General features: G+C 40.0%; 2 protein-coding genes across 4 annotated transcripts in view; one reads left to right on the top strand and one right to left on the bottom strand.

The window, feature by feature from the left end:
• The window catches only part of LOC144693842 (chloride channel protein 2-like), a 597,263-nt gene that overhangs the window by 56,885 nt on the left and 520,852 nt on the right, over positions 1-19,526 (top strand). The gene's annotated exons all lie outside the window — the stretch shown is intronic.
• Positions 3,189-19,526, bottom strand: part of LOC144693843 (heat shock protein beta-7-like) — a 566,165-nt gene continuing 549,827 nt past the window's right edge. For both annotated transcript variants that reach the window (XM_078563931.1, XM_078563930.1), the window contains exon 4: positions 3,189-3,255. The gene's annotated coding sequence lies outside the window, so the exon portion shown is untranslated. The remainder of the gene's footprint in view (positions 3,256-19,526) is intronic.

Here is a 19,526-nt window from a genome sequence, read left to right on the forward strand (position 1 = left end):
GCTCTTTATATATCTTTTAAAAATCCTTTGGGTTTTTCTTTATTCTACACACCAATGCTTTCTCATGCGCTCTCTTAGCTCTCCTAATTTCTTTTTCAAGTTTACCCCCCTGCACTTTTTATACTACTCTAGGGACTCTGCCGTTTTAGCCCTTGGTATCTGTCATAAGCTTCTCTTTTTGTCCTTTGACATCCAGGGTTCTCTGGACTTGGTTCTCTCTCTTTGTCTTTACAGGAACATACTTGCCCTGTACTCTCGCTATTTCCTCCTTGAATGCCTCCCACTGCCCTGACAGTTTTATCTGCAAATAGCTACTCCAAAGTAGTTGGGCCAAATCGTATCTCATCATAGTAAAACTAGCCTTTCCCCAGCTTAGAACTTTTATTCCTGGCCCAACATTATCCTTTTCCATAGCTATCCTAAATCTAACTGAGCTACGGTCACAGATCATTCACTTTCATGGAATAAAAATCTGGCATGTTCTGTTACTGCCATACGTATCTTCCACTGAAGATCTGAAAGCTTATCCTTCTAGTGTCTGTTCAGGCTATGCTTAACACCCTGGGAGTTGAATGCAAATCTGGCCTGCTGTCTTTTTAGGTATAGTTGGATGGTAGTACCCTGGGTATACCAAGGTGGGGAAAAAGAACAAAGTTTGATTACAAATTAGGAACTTTGAAAATCCTGCCCCAAATTTTTATAAGTATTATTGTAGATTCAAATTCAGATATGTGTGCAGTTGTATTGATGGCTTGAAACTGGAGGTTTGAGTTCAGGGGTCCCTCTTATTATGAGGCTGCCACAATTAATAGGATGGACATTGTTCTGTTGCTGACGTTTTCAGTAGTCTAGTACAGTCTTCATGCTCTCCACAAACACCTTTTTTAAATTAAAGTTCTGGCTTTGTCGAATCTTAATGAAATCAATCCTGGGCTGTATCATACAGCCCTATGCCTATTAGCTGTATACCCCACTGCCTTTACATGTGCAGTGATGCTGTGAGTTTGAGAAAGCCACAATTGCCCTTATACCCTGGCCAGTACACTATACTTGCTGACTGGTTGACATAGCTGCTTCCAACTTGCAAAATAATTTATACCTTTCAGCATAGGTCCTATGACTTGAATATCATAGCTTGACTCAGTAGGAAGTACTATCCTTTGAGTTAGAAAGTTTTGGGTTGAAGCCCCCTTATAGACATGTACAGGTCATCTCGGCTAGTGATTGTGTTGTATTGTTGATGGTGCCATTTTTCTGATAATTGTTAAACTGAAACTGCATCAACCTATTCACATGTACAGGTTCCATGGCACCATTTACTTTTCTCTTTTCCTGTGTCTCATTTTCTCTTCTCTCCTTTTCTCTCTCTTTTTCTCCCTCTTTTTTTTTTCTCCCTCTCTTTCTCTCCCTCTCTTTCTCTCCCTCGCTCTCTGTATCTCATTCTTGGAGATGATTTTCATCATGTAATTCAGAAGTGAGAAAGTGATGTGTAAAGTATTTTCAGGGACATTGGAGGGCCCCCTGGTGGCAGTAAGTACATAGTAGCAATAACAGGCCAAGGTGTCTGTGTGTGTGTCTCTCTCTCCCTCTCTCTCTCTCTCTCTCTCTCTCATTGTTTCTGTTATTCTTTTGGAAAGATTCTAGAAAGTCTGGAAATAAACACAGCTAGTTTATAGAATGCCAATTTTTTTCTGGATAAATGATTCTTTTTCTGTCTCTCTCACACACCTTCCTTTTTTCCTGCTCTCTCTCGCTTTCCTTTTTTCTCCTCTCTCTCTCTCAATTTTTTTTTCTCCCTCTCTATTTCTGTGTCTCTTTAATACTCACCACAACCACCTTTTCCCTTTTTCTCTTTCTCTTACTCTTCCTTGCTACTTCCTGATTTTTAATGTACAGGACGTTGTACATGCTCATATTATTTAGCTGGAGTTGCAGAAAGTTTCTTTCCTGTGTGACCACTACTTTGGTAGTGATGGAAGTGAGGAAGTCTGGGTGGTTTAAATCTTAGTTATGTAAGGGATTTGTCGGATGACAATTTTTTTTTCCAAAGTATACTTCATTCAGAATTTGTAAAAGTACATTACATAACTATTCATATTTGATGTTACAAAATGCAAAACAGTTAAATTTCTCTCAGTACAGTGTGACATTGAGGTGCCTCATACTTACTTTTGCAGGCCATGTTAATAGTATGCATTACATTCCCTGTCAAACATACTCTGATGTATACAGTCTAAATGGTTTTCCATGGGTTCCACTCATTCATGGACAGCTCTTTGCACTGGAAAACCAGCAAGGTTTGGGCAGACCAAAGAGCATCTTTCACCGAGTTGATGCTCCTCCAACAGTAGTTGATATTTATCTTGGTGTGCATCCCTGGGAACCGCCTGTAGGGCACTTAACTCCTGCATTTTGGAGGTGCTCAGGATGAACCTTGGCAAAAACCATTGCATCACCTTCTTTGATAAGGCACGTTCCAGAAGGAGGTGGGCGACACTCTCTTCACCACCACTTGATGCAGTCTCACACAGGTCAGGATGAGGGCAACATTGGGTATGTTTTTTTTTCCCTCCTTTATCTAGAGTCCCTGCAGGCACAGTCCATTTTCAACCTCCATATAAAATAGAAAAATGACTCGGGTGACTGTATGCCGGGCATGGACCAGACCTGTGACAGAGTGCGCAACACTGAGTGTGTCTCACACCTGATGACCAAGTTCTTACCTGCAATGGAGAGGGAATGTCACTGACACATGCTTAGTTTCTGTCTCACAATGGCTGTATACTTCCAGTTTTTGCCCCATGCCCAGTGCCTCTGACCCATATTCCCAACACCTTCAGGTCGTCTGACCTGACAGTGAAGTGGACAAAGGAGCAGCTGGACCAGTTAGCAAAGAACATGGCCTCTCTGTTGCTGTGATTTACTTTGGCCTGAGACCAGTTGAAATTAGTTGCAGATGCTCGTCAGTCTGCAAACGGACTGCAGAATAGAGCAGAAAACGACTGTTGTCCATGTACAGGAAGGCTTGGGCCTCAATGCCTCCGCTGCCTTGGCTTGTCACCCTGCAACCTTCCTGATGGAGTCGGCAAAACGTTCGATGCAGCACATGGAACAAGATGGGAGAAAGAACATTAAGATGAAAGCAAAAAACTGCGGATGCTGGAAATCCAAAACAAAAACAAAAATACCTCGAAAAACTCAGCAGGTCTGGCAGCATCTGCGGAGAGGAACACAGTCAACGTTTCGAGTCCAAATCTGAACTGATCAGTTCTGTTGAAGGGTCATTTGGACTCGAAACGTTGACTGTGTTCCTCTCCGCAGATGCTGCCAGACCTGCTGAGTTTTTCCAGGTATTTTTGTTTCTGTTTGGGAGAAAGAACATCCCTGCCTGACTATGGATTTGATTGGAAAAGCTTTCTGATTCTCATGCATTGATTGAAACTGTGCTCCTGATGTTTCTGGAGAGTAGCTGGATCCTATTGCAGGTTCCTTCCTCAAACCCCATTTTTGGAGGGTGCATCCATCATGTCGGTGTGCAGCCTTCTGTCAAAGGCCTTCTCCTGGTTTAAGCCTCTGAGGTAGGTGTCCACCTCAATGACCTGCATATAGGCAATCATAGCCTTACACTAAAATAAAAGCAAAATACTGTGGATACTGGAGGTCTGAAATAAAAATAGAAAGTGCTTGGAAAGCTCAGCAGACCTGGCAGCATGTGTGGAGAGCAAAACCGAGATAATGTTCCGAATCCAAGATGACTCCTTTTTGGAACTGAAGAGAGGTAAGAGTGCGATGGGTTTTACGCTGTTGAGAAAGCGGGGAGGGACAGGTGGAGCAAAGGAGAAGATCAGGGATAGGTTCGAAGGTGGGGGGAGATTAAATGACAAAGATCATGGAACCACTGTTTTTCTCAGTGGAGTGGGGGGAGGAAACTTGTTGGGGGAGGGCTGTTGGTCTCCCTGGCAGCAGCTGTGCTCACTGTTCCATCCTTGTGACCCTCCTTGATTCTAGCTGCCTGGGCATAGCTGAGGCAGTGTTTTGGGCAGGAGTTGTCTGGGTGGCCCGCCCCACCACACAGGTTGCAGCACTTAGTCTGCCTGCAGTCCTTTGTCCGGTGGCCTTCCTGCCTGCCGTTCTTGCGTAAGACTGCGCTGCAGTTGGCTGCCACTTGACTAGATTTGGCACAGCTGCCACAAACCCTGGGATGTCTCACATAGACTAAATAGCCCCAACTTCCCTGATAGCAAAGCAGGAGGGAGTGGGAGGCTGGCTACCTTGGCTTCCACCTTTTTGCTGAGTCCAAATCCCAAACGGGTCCTTGACCTCGATATTGTTCCCCGTCACCTCAATGTATCTGGCGAGGAAAGTGCATGACAGGGACATAGGGGTTGTAGAGATGAATGGATACAACACAGTCCTGTTGCGATGGTAGTGTAAATGATGGTTCTGCTATGAGGATCGACATTGGAGTCTGGTTTCCTCTTTGCTGAACACCTTCAGGAATTTCACACATCCTGCAATGTTGTTAAAGTTCACATCAAAGTGTTGGCCACTGGGAAATTCCTGCAGGCAATAGATGTCCATGGCTTCAAGTGCACAACATTCAAAAAGGACTTTCTTATTCAATAAGGTCTGGTTGATGGATGTACTACCTCCTTCACTGATCTTCAGCATAACAGAGTTCCGCAGCACCCCCCCCCCCACTTAGCTTGGAGCTCAGGTGTTGGAACCACCACCTAAAATCTTAACTGGACAAGCACCAAGGCTTGATCCAGCACAACAACAACCACAGGAGAGCTCCAACACCAGCAGAGGGAAAGGCCAAAGGCCAGCACTGAGAACCCACCCACCACCCCACAAAAAAAATAAAATCAAACCCACAGAATCATGATGCTCACTCATCCAGGGAGAACCATCATGGTCTCTCCCCTGCCAGGATAATTCTTGCTGTAAAATTCCAAGAAAAAACAAGCATTAGGAAGCCAAAGCTGTGTTGAAAGAGCTTGGAAGAAGGATGACCTTGCACCCTTTCATCTTTGGTTGTGGCTTATATTTACAAACGCTGTTACACCAATAAACATGCCAAACTCCAACAAATAATTTGTTTAACATACTTAAATCCTAAATACATCATATCAAACTCATACAGTTAATATCTTCATGATAATGTGTTACATTCTTTCTCTCTCCCTTCTTTCCTCTGTTTTTCCATTTCTCTGTCCCTCTGTGTATGTGAGAAAGGAGGCCTATTGACATCACTAGCTACTGATCACTTAACAAGGCTCATAGTGACATTTTGGAGGTGGTTGAAAGTTGCCCATCTGTATGATTTTTTGTATTCGTAAAGTTTCACTTAAATGAACTGGACACTTAGAACCTGAGTGAAACAAGTTGTACAAGTTTATGTCCAGCCCTATAATAAAATCTCCTTTTCTGAAAGCAAACAATCTTAAGATTCTATCTATTAATACTGGTTTTGCAGATTTACTTTTGACATGATGCACCATTATTTCACAAGTGCATTGAATAGATTGGGGATGGTATTTATTTTGTAACTGAATAATTAAAGTTATTCTCCTTTTACTTTGTGGTGAATGAGAATGTGAAAAGTTATGTGTGTCAGTAAGCACCATCAGAGAGTTCCTCAGCCATTAGAGTTAATGTGATGGCTTTTGGAGGACCTTTTTATTTTATATCTCCTGTAAGACTCTGCTTTATTCTATAGGGTGAGGGGAAGGAGTGAGAAAGGAATTATGTTCAGGTTTGCATCATGGAACTGATCTCTCTGACATGTCAAAGAATTGGAGCTGGCACAATAACAGGGTTCACGCAAGCTGATAACTGTGCAGTTCGTAGCTCAACTTATACACTAAGTAAGGAAGTGAACCATGGCTGTGGGTGGTCACCATCTTTGTCATTCACCATGCAGGGTCTGCTCTGTGTCTTAAACTCTCATGCATCTTTACAACACAGTCCGTATTGCCTGCTTGATCCCTTGCATCCAATAATAAGGTACGTAAGTAAAGCATCCATCTGTTGGGTGAAAAATTGAGGCTCACTACTCGTGTGAGTATCGCACGTCTTGGCTGAAAACAAGTGGTTGGGGTTGATTTATATTCCTATCAACAACAACTTGCATTTATATAATAACTTTAGCGTAGTGAAACATCTCGAGGCTCTTCGCAGGAGTGTTATCAGACAAATTTCAAACCAAAGCACGTAAAGAGATATTATAATCTATCACTTGCTCTAAGTTATGCCTTAAAGAAGGAGAGAGTGGTGGAAAGGTGGAGCAGTTTAGGAGCTGAATTCCAGAGATTGGGGTCTAAATGGTTGAAAGTGTGGCTGCCAATGGTGGGGCAGAGGAAGCCAAAACCTTTTTTTAAAGCTGAGGGAACTTGCCTGAAGTGTTCTGCATGTCTGAGATGATGTGTGCATGTCAAGTTACTTTTTGCTTTGAGAACTTTCACCACTATAATGGGAAGGTCAATGCAAACTGGGCTGCAGCGTTTAATAATAAAGACTGTGAACATCATTAAGATGTATTCATAGCCAAAAGGTCAATGCTGAATGAGGCTGTTGGTTGAACAGAGAAGGGATTTATATCAGCAGGCAGTCCCAAATCTCCTTTACCCCAAGGGTTTATGCAGTGTCCTGTTAATTTATCAAAGCTTCATTATATTCTACACCTACTGGGTAACTGAACAATTGCCGTTTCAGCAGCTCAGACATTAATGTTACCTTTTTGGAAAAGAATGTTATTTGACAGGACACTAAATTGGTTTTAAGTTGTTCACTGGCAAATCTTTGTTCCCTCGTGTGACTCCTTTTATTAAAAAAATGAAGCGGGAGCTGTGCATTTAAATCCAAGCAAGTCTAAATTTCTGAATTTTAATTTGTGTTGGGCTTGGTGAATATTTGAGACATAACGATTCCCTTATCCAGCAGCAAACATGTTTAAAAAAAATAACCTTCAATAAGGACAAGAGTGTTGGAATATTTATTCTCTTTAGTTAGCATCAGCTTCCAGAAACAATTTCCTTTTTAATTCTATTGGAATCCAGTTATTGTATGTAAATTTAGTGAAATGATCCAATTTGATGCTGTGTGCTGTGCTGAATCAGATAATGCTAGACAGTGTGCATGGCAAACTTGGTGGAATATATTCAATGTTTCGCTATTGACGGCCCTGTATTAAGCAACCTATACCAGCCACGTAGGCTAAAGACATTTTGGAGGGTGAGGGTGGGAGGAGGGATATTAATTTATAATGATTGAAACTACGTGGGCCGCTAATTATAATTGCAAAAGAAGTCTTAGTTGAGTAATGTATTATCTTCAGAGAATATTCATTATGGCATGAGTTTGGGAAATAATGAGACTAATTGAGCAGTTTTTTTCTCTCTATTTAGTACATGTCGACATTTCTGCCAATCAGTATTTAATTTTGGCCAAGCTCATAATTCAATATGAGAAGTTGAAAGAGAGATTTTGGTTGCTTGGATTTGAAATGATCCTCACCCTTGATGATCCTCTCAGTCTTGTAAATAGGTACTTGACTTCAGTTCAATTATGGTGATTGTACATCTAAACACCTTCTAGGAGCTTGGGGAAAGAGTTTTTATGTAGTAATATCCAGGATATCAGCACACAATGTGGTGTGGTATATATCGTATTGGGGAGGTACAAATTTGGAAAGCACAACTTTTGTTTTGGTTTTAAGTATCTATGTGTAAAATTACTGGAGATGTAAAAACGTGGAATTACAAAAGGTACCCTAGGTGTTGGCGTATAAGTCAACCTTTGAAACCTCCCAAAATGAGGGTCAATGTTCGAGTATAACAGTGAACTGTTGGTGTGGGTGGTCGCCATCTTTGAGATTTGCCATGGCGGGGGTCTGCTTTGTGTCTTAAACTCCCATGCATCTTCACAACACAGCCTGTGTACTGCCTGCTTGGTCCCTTACATCCAGTTATAAGGTACCAGTAAGGAAAACATCCATTTCTGGGGTGAAAAATTAAGGCTGACTACTAATACAAGTATAGCATGTTGTGGCTGAAAAGGGGGATCGACTTATATGCCAAGTATGTATAAAAACATTTTTGGGGTTGAAGAAAATGTCTTGTATGCTGGCTTGACTTATATGCTGCAATTTATGGTATTTATGTCATCAAACTTGTTCAAAGCAGATCATATTTTAACTTGTACTCTTAACTCTTATGTTCTCAATTATTTCATTTCCTGAGGCAGATGACTAGGCACAGATAACACTACAAAAATGAACAATGTTAGCTGAAATTTCTCCCTGATCTCCAATGTTGTGAAACTCTCAGGCTAGCTAACCAACTTTACAATGTATATCTTTCAACCCTGAACAGTTGTATTCCACGACAGATGTTTCCATGACCTCAGAAGTACAGGATTTCACAGAGCTTCTGATCAGCTACATTATTTGAATGGGTTTAATCCTAATCTTAAACAAATAATTACACTGCTTTTTAAAAGGAATTAATTTACAAAAGGCCAACTGCTTTGATGGGAGCTTATTTGATATATCAAATTGCCTAATGGGAGGCAGAATTTCTTCTAATGATTTTAATCCCTTCTCAATTGGTGGTCGTGCTTTCATTTGTCCAGGCCCTAAGGCCTGGAATTCCCTGCCAACACCTCCCCACCTCTCTACCTTGCTTTCCTCCATTTAAGATGCTCCTTCAAACCTACCTCTTTGAACAAACTTTTGGTCATCATCTGATTCAATATCTCCTTAAGTGTCAGTGTCATACAGTATTTAGCTTTACCCAGCGAAAGCACATTATGTTTCATTACATTAAAGGCACCATATAAATAGATTTATTAATTCTGTGTCCATCTGAGGCTTGATAGTTATACTAGTGTCTCTTTATAAATGTAATCAACTCGTATTTTATTTTGCTTGACAAATGAATTCCCATCCATAGCTCAGACGTATGGCTGGTGTGGCAAGTAGAAAACTTATTATAAGTGCATTTGCAGATGTTTGTATAGGGAGTCAATTCTGAATTAACTGAAGGAGAAATTACATGTGGAAGTATTATTATTGCTCTTGAAATACATTATCAGGCAAGAATTATCTGAATGAAAGACTTCAATAGCTCTGTGACAATCTCCCTCTGATGGATACTGATACAACTGCTCCACATAGTCATTGAACATTATTGCACCATCTTTTCCTTCAAAGATTAAGGATTAAAAATTGGATTGCTTCTCTTTTTGGGCACTACGGTCATGATGAATGATTACCCCATGACCGGTCCTGTTACTGTAAATTTCATTCTGCCTGTTCATTTGATTGCAGTGTTCAGCTGAGCATGCCCTGTGCTGTTGGCTGACTGCTCAACATAGGCCCCAGAGGCATGCATAGACAGCACGTGTTCCAGCTAGCTTGCACCTCCTTAAAGGCAAAGTGCCCTTCATAAAGTAGTGGGGAGGTGGTGGTGGGGGGGCTTCAGTTACTTGGAGGAAGCTACTGCTGTCGGTCTGGCTATAAGGTGAAGGACACAAAATGGAGCAACAGTGAAGAGAGAGCGCTTCTAGATTCTTGGGTGTGCTGCTGGAGGCCTTAGTCCAAGAGGTTGACCAGAGGAGAGAGGCCACTGCAGGAACACTCTCAGAAGGGAGTGGGAACAGGTGGCCAGGAAGGTCAATTCCCAAAGCCTTGCCCGAGGATCTGGCTGCAATGCAGAAAAATGTTCAATGATCGCACATGTGATTAGCGCATTAGAAAGGGATGACTTGAGTTTAGGAAACCAAAACGTTAAGCATTTTGGGTTAGATGGGAAACAAGGCAAAAGTCACTTGTGAGTGTGGTGTACAGGCCCTTTAATTGTAACTACACAGTGGAACAGAATGTAAAGGAAGAGATAATGGGAGTTTACCAGAAAGGTACAGCTGTAATCATGGGGGATTTTAATGTAAAGACTGGAAAAATCAGATGGGCAAAAGTAGCCTAGATAAGGAGATCGTGGAATGTTTTGTGATAGTTTCTTGGAACAGCACATTCTGGAGCCAGCCAGAGAGCAGGCTATACTAGACCAGCTACTGTGCAATGAGATGGGATTAATTGATAATCTCATAGTGAAAGCACCCCTAGGTAGCAGCAATCATAATATGATTGAAGTTTACATTCAGTTTGAGGGAGAGAAGAGTGGGTCCAAGACTAGTATTTTAATCCTAAATAAGGGCAATTATGAGGGCATGAAAGCAAAGCTAGCTAAAGTGAACTGGCAAATGAAGTTATGGGATAGGCCCACAGCGATGCAGTGGCAGACCTTTAACGGGATACTTCAGAATTCAAAGACTAGATACGTTCCAATGAGAAAAAACTTCCAAGGGGAGAGCCCACCACCTGTGGTTAACTAAAAAAGTTAAAGACAGTATCAAACTTCAAGAAAAAGCATATAATTGTGCAAAGATGAGTAGCAGATCAGAATATTGGACAGAATATAAAGAACAGCAAAGAATAACAAAAAGATGAACAAGGAGGGAAAAATTAGCGTACGAGAGAAAGCTAGGTGGAAATATAAAGACGGAAAGTAAGATTTTCTTTAAATCTTTAAATAAGGAAAGAGTTAACAAAGTGAGCGTTAGTCCTTTAGAAAATGAGTCTGGGGAAGTAATAATGGAAAGTAGGGAGATGGCAAATGAATTGAACAGATGTCTTGCATCTGTTTTCACTATAGAGGATAGGAGTAACATCCCAGAAATAGCTGTAATCAGGAAATAGAAGGGAGGGAGGAACTCAGGAAAATTACAATCACCAGAGAAGTGGTGTTGAGCAAATTGTTGGAGCTGCGGGCTGACAAGTCCCTAGATCCTGATGGACTTCATCCTAGGGTCAAGTGGCTAGTGAGATAGTTGATGTTTTGGTTTTAATGTTCAAAAGTTCCCTGAATTCCAGGAAGGTTCCATGAGATTGGAAAATAGCAAAGGTAACACCACAGTACATCCACAAATTTTGCAAAAGCAAAAGTAAATTTGAAGACATCTCATCTGCAGGTTGGATGGCTGGCCCATTAAACAATGAGTGCAGGTGGTTCCTCCTGGAGCTGAAACACGTGCAGCTGTGCACATGGTGTTCACTTGGATCTGCGTGCTCCAAGTTTACAAAAGGTGCATCAAATTGGTCAAAGAGACTGTTTAACATCATGATCTGCCCCTGTCAAAGCTTCTGGTACATGCATGGCATGCCCATGCCCTCCCAGCATGGGGCACCGTGGATTCATGCCAGAAATGGCTGGAAATGACCTGTCCGCCATTTTGAGGACATCCATAGCACCGGCTCCGGTGACTGTATTGTGCCAAATTTTGTGGCCTAAATGTCTAAAGATTAATTTCTAATTTTGATGAGAAATTGCTGTTACCCAAGGCCGGTGACATACATTAATGTTTTAGTATTTCCTCCAAGTAGTTACCTTTGAATTGCAAAGATAATTCACCATTCTTGTCCATGTTACATTTGTAGCTCTTCTAAAATTATGTGGGTATTATATTATTGCAGTAGCATCCTTCATTGCTTTAAAGGTAATTAGTATACATTGTGTAAGCATTAACTTTTTATTAAACATTTAATTTTTTAAAATCCAAACCAAAAATAGAACATCATGATGTTGCTTGCACAGATAATGTGCTGATCGATATTCACATTGGTCATGAGGTAATTTACCTGGAACACATTTGTAAGCTTTACCCTTCTGAGGTAACACTTGAAGCAAATATTAAAGTGCATCACTATCCTACTACACCATCAAAATAGCCCATGTCAGGCTATTCAAGAGCAAGAGATAAGAATTTTTTGAGCATTACAGTTCACATTTAATGCAACACCCCTCAATCTTCTAAACTCCAGTGAATACAGGCCCAGCCTGTCCAACCTTCATAAGAAGGTATCCCAGGTATCAGTCAAATGAATCTTCCCTGAACTGCTTCTAACAGACTCCGGTGGCTGTATTGTGCCAAATTTTGTAGCCTAAATGTCTAAAGATGAATTTCTAATTTTGACGAAGTATTGCTGATACCCAAGCCCAGTGTTGTACATTTAATGTTTTATTATTTGATCCAAGTGAATTGGATTGAATTGCAAAGATAATTCATCATTCTTGTCCATGTTACATTTGTAGCTCTTTTAAAATTATTTGAGCATTGTGTTATTGCATTAACATCCTTCATTGCTTTAAAGATAATTAGTATACATTGTGTAAGCATTAACTTTTTATTAAACATTTGAGTTTTTAAGCAGGAATGAGAAATTTTGTTTTTAACCATGAATAGGACAGAAACCCATAAAATAGCAAAATCCCCATAGAGCCGTCTCTTTATTTTCCTCACATAGGGGTAGATCATGGCTGAAATGAAGCCCAATCCCTTTTTACCTGCATTTGCCCCATTTCCCCTAATATCCTTAAGCAATTTTTAAAAAAAATCTAGCAATTAACACAGCATCCACTGTTTTAGGAGAAATAGAGTTCCTGATTTATATCCTTATGAGAACAGGTTCCATAAACTAGTCTTGTATGTTTGAACATTTTAAGGGGTGATCTAATTGAGGTATTTCAAATAATTAAAGGAGTCAATAATGGGTATGGTGGGAAATCCAGCACAAGAGAATGCAGTCGGAAAATTGGACCCATTCAGGAGTGAAATCAGGAATGCATTTCTTCACATGAAGACTAATGGAAATCAGGAACTCTCTCCTAAAAGACCATGAATGTTGTGTTAATTGCCAAGTGTTTTTTTTATTGGTTAAGGCTATTAGGGGAAATGGAGCAAATGCAGGTAAAAGGGATTGGGCTTCACTTCAACCATGATCTACTCCTAATCCTATGTAAAAAAAATAATAAGACTTGGCCCTATGGGGATTTTGCTATATTTTGGGTTTCTGACCTACTCATGGTTCAAATCCCAATTTCCCATTCCTGCTTAAATCTGACCAAATCAGAATAGACAGTGTTAGAACTGATGGGCATCACCAGCAGAGGTAAATAGATAAACTACCATATCTGCGACTCTGCCTTTTTTACTCTGGATTTGTTCGAGCATGCTCCACCTCAGCTCCCATTTACAACAGCTGCGGTGGACTGATGTTAAGAGGTGAGAGCCTTGGAGAAAATATTTTGACCCTGTGATAAAAACTCAGGCTCACACTTGTAAAAACAATGAGGAATCAAAAAGCTCCCTCCCCCGCCCTTCTTTATTACTTGCGTCTAATTTAGGGTTGATTGTTTTCTGCACAAGAATGCTGATGTGGAACAATTGCACACTAAAGTGAATCAGACATTAAACGACTGAACTTGTCTGAAAACAGACAAGTAAATCTCTTACTGCATGAGGTAATCAACAATTAAGACAGAGGGACTTTTAGAACTTCAAATTCCGTGGACATCATCAAACTGTGACAGCCTTCAAGCAAGTACTAAAATGTTGCAGGCAGTGGAATGCATGTCAAACTGACATTTGGTTTTACATCTTGTTTTATGAAGTTGCAACATTAGCAACAGTATCATGAAATAGGTTTTCCTAACTGGACACTTAACTGAAACAGTATATTTGTTTCTTTTTAAGTATAATGCCAGAAACTAAAATTGAGTATTTCTCACATGGATATACAGAAATACAATTAGGGAAATTTGCAACAGAATTTAAAGACTCAACAAATGCATGCACATTTTAGATTGAACTCATCAGAATTGATCTAAATTTATTAATTCAATGCTATTCAATTTCACTTTATCCATGCAGAAGTTCATACGGAAAATCATTTTGGGTACATTGCATGTTTGTTTAAAAAAAATTATACATGTGAATAGTAACAATGATAGAAAATTACCCTATCACAGAGATCTAACTTTAATATTAAAGAGTGGGTATAGGTTGTTGTATTTTTTTTCCCTTTCTTACATTCATCAAATTTTTCTTTATGAATAAATACTTGTTTTAATATTTTGGTGGTTTTAAATTCTGGTGTTAATGATATTGATGGCCATTCCTGAGAGTGCTGAACTGTGAATCTTGCAGTTACCATGGAAATAGGGTGCTTACATACCACAAGCCCAGAAATGTCCACTTTTTCTTACAACTAAACTTTTGGAGACCTTCCCACCATCACAGCTACTGGACAGTCACTGATCTTTAAAAGTGGGTAGCTGGTTGACAAATATGTCGTTGCTGTCTCAGATTTGCAGGTTAGAAAAACCAAAGCATGAAGATGCGGTTTGAGAATCAGTTTTCAAAGCCAATAACTATAGCTTTTTAAAGCTGGAAGCCTTAGTGATTCTTCATTACCTTACCAGTTTGAATGTCTCTGAGTAGTTTCTGTGTTATTTCTCAGCTGAAACGCTGGAATGAGGTAGATGGAATGGAAGGAGACTCGTGGAGAGTATAAACACTAGCACAGACTAGTTCGGCCGAATAACCTGTTTCTCCTGCATACGCCATGTAATGTAATTCTATCTCTTAGCTGTATAAAGCCAGTCTCTGCATCCAGGTAATATTGGTATTTCCCCCTCCTTATCCTATCATTTCTTATCCTATTGTGTATACATCCATGTAGGGTCAATAAATAAAAATGTTAGTCCAGACAGGAATTTTAAACTCTCTGTTTGAGAGTCCAGTACTCATTGCTGCCAATGGAAATACAAATTGGGGAGAGAATTTACTATCACCTGTTTTATACTATTGCATAAAGTCGAAATCTGACCCATTACATGTGAAATGAGCCTGAAGGACCTTTTAGTGGAAGATATTCTTTGCAGCCTGATTTTATGCTTAGAGTTTTGAAAGCGTGGTGGTGGATCTACACAGCATGTACAATCTGTAAGCAGGAAACTCGTGCGTAGCAGTTGAACACCATTTTGTGCTTAAAGAGCTGTCAATTTGTTATCAAAAGAAATAGCATCTGATAAATTAACTCCATTGGGATTTTCACATTGATTTCTCTGTTCCAGTTCTTTTGATGTGTGGTGAGCCATAATGTCACCACGTAAATGTTTTGTCAATCCTGTGCTCTGGCATGCAAACTGGAAATCTCTGACACATGATCTTTAACCCTTTTGAGTACTAAACATGCAATCCAGAGTTAATAACTGCCTCCTGGGCTGTTTGGATTTAATTTTCCCTTAAGTGTTGACATCTTTGCATTTTTATTTGGACCAGAGGTGACATGTTTTAACTGTCAGCAATTTTTATATATAACAAAATATCCAAAATTTGAGCAACATATATCCCTTTGGAACAAAAAAGAAAATCTGACATCTGTAGTGCAACCTTTTTTTTTTAAAAGTGTAAATTGCTTTTATTTAAAAGATCCAGGTACTGAGAAGAGCTCTCTCTCAAGCTAGTGGTGTGCGGAGAAAACATGTTAATTGAGCAATAGTGTTCATTGTCATGCATGATTTGAAATGCACAGAAGTGGGGAACATTTGCCTATTCCTGTTTTCTCTGAATAAAGTGTAACCTTGCTACATGTAAACAAGGATGGGGCGGAACTAGTACTGAACCTGTCCTGCTTTCTGGGGTTTTTTTTTCTAACCTTCTTTCTGAAAGTGCTGACCTTTACTGGGTGCAATTCCATGATCATACCCACCTCTCACTCAAGTGACCATTGTTGAGATAAATACATATAATGGCCCGGCACTTGCAGTCAGTAGTGCCAGCCATTAGCTACACTTGGCTCACAGGCTTTCTATGAGCTTTTGCTGAAATTTAGTGTTATTAGAAATCCAAAACAGTGCATGCCCTGTAGAAGGGATCTGGGACCTTTGTGACCAGGTCAAGTGATGGTGTATCTCCCTAACCAATGGAATTGAACAATCCTTTGAGGTGCACAGTCTGGAATTTTCCCAGGCTTGCGGAAGTGGCTTTGGAGGTGGGCAAGAGGAAATTTGCATGCCTACACGGCAAAGGACGCCTACCCACATGCCACGCTGATTGGGCATCCTGATGCTGGAACCTGACTGCGATCCCTAATTGGATAAGACTTCCAGAGGTGGGCTGCATAATTGGCCGCTGGGAAGATCACATCTGGTATACTACCACTCGCTCTCCCGGGTTCCTGACCCTGGGGTCACTAGCGGCAAAATTCAGCCCACAGGTTCTGAATTAGGAAGTGTAAATTAAATATTTAATTCACTTCAAACCAGATACAGAAAGTGAAATAAAAGAGGGAGATAGAGATTGAGAAGATGAAAGACAGAAATAACTAGTAATAAAAATATTTTTTTCAAAACCTCCAATAATTAAAACCTGACGGAATGGGATTCCATTATTGTAAAAGTTGATTTTCAGTGCCAGAGAGGTTTTTTGGCTGTAATTAACACATTACACTGTTTAAAAAATTTGTTTAACTCGAATGGAGAAGCCCTAATGTTTTCTGAAGAGTTTGTTATGCAAGTGTAGCAACTCCGTACCCTTCCACGTGTTTGTGTTGCATCCCTCACTCAGATAATGGAATAGCAAAGCTTCTGGAGGAATAGGACTACTCTTGACAACAACTTACTGATTTCCACATTAAACTGTATTTGTATTTCCTCACTAAAGAGAAAATTGGACAGCTTTTTCTGGTGGTGATTGCTGATAGCTTCACTGTAACTTCTACTGCAAAATCATCTTTTTAAAAAAAATCTCATCTACATGTACTTCCTGCCTCCCCTTTTCATTATAAACTCTTATGTCCTCAAAAACAATGAAAACTGCTTATGTAAACTTTAACACTGTAATTAAATCTTTTCACCAGTGGTGAGACTATAGCATCTCCACTGTGGGGGAGGATGTAATTATAATGTGATACATTTATCTAGGGGTTTTCCATTATAAGTGTGATCATAGGTGTTTATAATGAAAAAAGTTTACGGTATATGCTTGCAGATGTAAGATTTTTAATAATATACTGGTTGATTACCCACGCATTATGCACATGGAGTCGAGACCAAGAGCAGGTTTCGGGTGGAGTGGGATTAGCGAGTGAGAAATAACTAAATCGGGCTAGGCAAACATAATTCCTTTTCTGTTTTGCAATTATGCTGTCCTGAATTTTATTGTATTTCCATTTTTGTATATTTTCCAATAGTTTTATAATCTACATGATCAGTTGGCAATATAAATTAAACATAAAGGGCCGGATTTTCAGTGCCCGCAAGATCAGGTGTGGGGATGCTTTGAAAACAGTGCTCCCAGACGGCATGTCAGCTTTCTGAAGCCTCTGTGCTGAAATTTTCAAAGCGGGAGGGGGAGGGGTAGGAGAAGGAGGAGGCGGGCGTTCAGGAGAGCTCGCAACTGGCTTACCTCCAATTAACTGCCCATTAGCTCATTGAAGACCTTATTAATGAACTGGAGAGGGCCAGGAGATTTTCACAGCGGTGAAGGGGATAAGCATAACGGTCTGGGGCAACTTTGTGTCAACCTGTCGGCAGCACTGCAGGGAGCTATAATGTGATGATACTGAATTAAAGCGTTGAAAATAAAGTTATTCAAACTGTGGTGCTCAAGCAGTGACACAAAGTCACTGAGCAGAGTGGGTCAAGTACCTTGAGATTAACCATTTGGCCGCATGTATGCAGCATTAGGCTGCTGGCCCTCTGCTTTCCTGCCAATTCAATCTGCAAGGCAACAGTAAGCCCATAACAAAAATAAAAATACCTGGAAAAACTCAGCAGGTCTGGCAGCATCTGTGGAGAGGAACACAGTTAACGTTATGAGTCCGTATGACTCTTCAATAGAACTAAGTAAAAATAGGTTGCTATTTTTACTTAGTTCTGTTGAAGAGTCATACGAACTTGAAACGTTAACTGTGCTCCTCTCCGCAGATGCTGCCAGACCTGCTGAGTTTTTCCAGGTATTTTTATTTTTGTTTTGGATTTCTAGCATCCGTAGTTTTGTGTTTTTAAACAGTGAGCCCGTGATTGCCGTCAGCCTTTGACAATTGTACTGCAGATCCTCATTTCTAGTCAGTGCCCAGTGCCATAATTGGGCTTTGAGCTTGCGTCCAGCCCAATTTGGGGCTTTACATACTAAAATAGCTTCATATTAGCGATACAGCCACAACATGGAGTCAGGACCTGGAAATGATTTGGGTGTTGGATTCCCAATCCGGTTTGAAAATCCAGCCAAAGTTTGTTGTGGAAATCTGACCATAAAAGAAATGTAATGTCCTAGAAATCTGCAAATGTACTAGCATATTCCCTCCAAATCTGGCACGCGTAACTAGAATCTAAACCGTGACATAGACAATCTTGGATGGCATTGCGGAAGCAGAGCCTTCACCATCCCTTTGAGGCCCTTGACATTGAGATGAAGATGGCCTGTATTGGGAGTGTTTGTGATCTTGGTCCTTGACGGAGCCGAGTGTATATTTTGTGCAGGAGTGACTAGAGAGACCAAATGAACCAGCCAACTTTATCCTGCTGCATCTCTCCCATTCTTGAATCCTGCTTTTAAAAACTCTGCTTTAAAAACCACTTCAATAGTGCCTTTGGCCACTTTAACTAAACTACACCCCAATTGTGCCCTCTAGTCAGGTCTGACCTCTAACTGAGAGAGATGCCTTGCATACATTGCAATTGCAAAGATTCTAATGCTGTTGCAAGTTTTTGTTATCTTTGATAATAATGGCTGTATATTTGGTTTTAATGGTCAACTTTTTTCAGCTAATTGTTAGATTACCAAAGTCCAGTTTCTAGTTAACGTTATTGACTAAAATCTTGTGCTTTAGTTGTGCTTCTTCTAAGGAAGTTTGCTGTGATTGTTTCACTCCTCCTTTGTTTTCTAATTATATTTGACCTGTGTAATGCTAATTTACTTCATTACCATCACCAGAGTAGTTCAGCCATAGATATAGTTATAAAAGTGACATGTTTTAATCTTCTGCCAAAACCACAGAACAGCCCTTTAACTTTTCGGATTCCAGATTCATCTCTGTTGAATTTTATTTGGCAAGTTGTTTGGACTAAGCTTAGACCTTTAAGCAAATAAGTTAACTAAAATGTAAAGAATTTTATCTTCTTGTAGTGGAGCAATTGATTACAATGATGTATTGTATTATTGCAGTATATGAAAGGTCAGTTAGATAGATATATCAGGCTCATAAAATAATTGTTGAGCTTCTCATGAAATTCTTGTAATTCCATCAGAATTTACAAGCTATAAAAGAGTTAAGACCTCCAAATGCACTCTGTTAGAGTAGCTTTGTAAGCTGTTCTGTAGCAATACATTCTGAATTGAATCAATAATGAGTTTTTTTAAGGAACTGGATGTTGGAGGAGGTTACAATATTGTTTACTCATCTCTGTGATCTTGCTATTTGCCTCTGTTTATTTCTTATCAGGAGTGAGATCACAGCGTACAATTGTGCATGGTTTGGCAATAAAGTGACACGGAGATAAATTGGTATGGGAAAAACCAAACCTGATTCAGCTGAAATTAGAACAATATATGGGAGCTTTATCCTGTTTCTTACTAACAAAGAACAATCTTACATTTTTCAGCACTTTACACATTCTTGG

The sequence above is a fragment of the Cetorhinus maximus genome, chromosome 19 (genome assembly GCF_964194155.1).
Source record: "Cetorhinus maximus chromosome 19, sCetMax3.hap1.1, whole genome shotgun sequence".
Classification (NCBI taxonomy): Eukaryota; Metazoa; Chordata; class Chondrichthyes; order Lamniformes; family Cetorhinidae; genus Cetorhinus; species Cetorhinus maximus.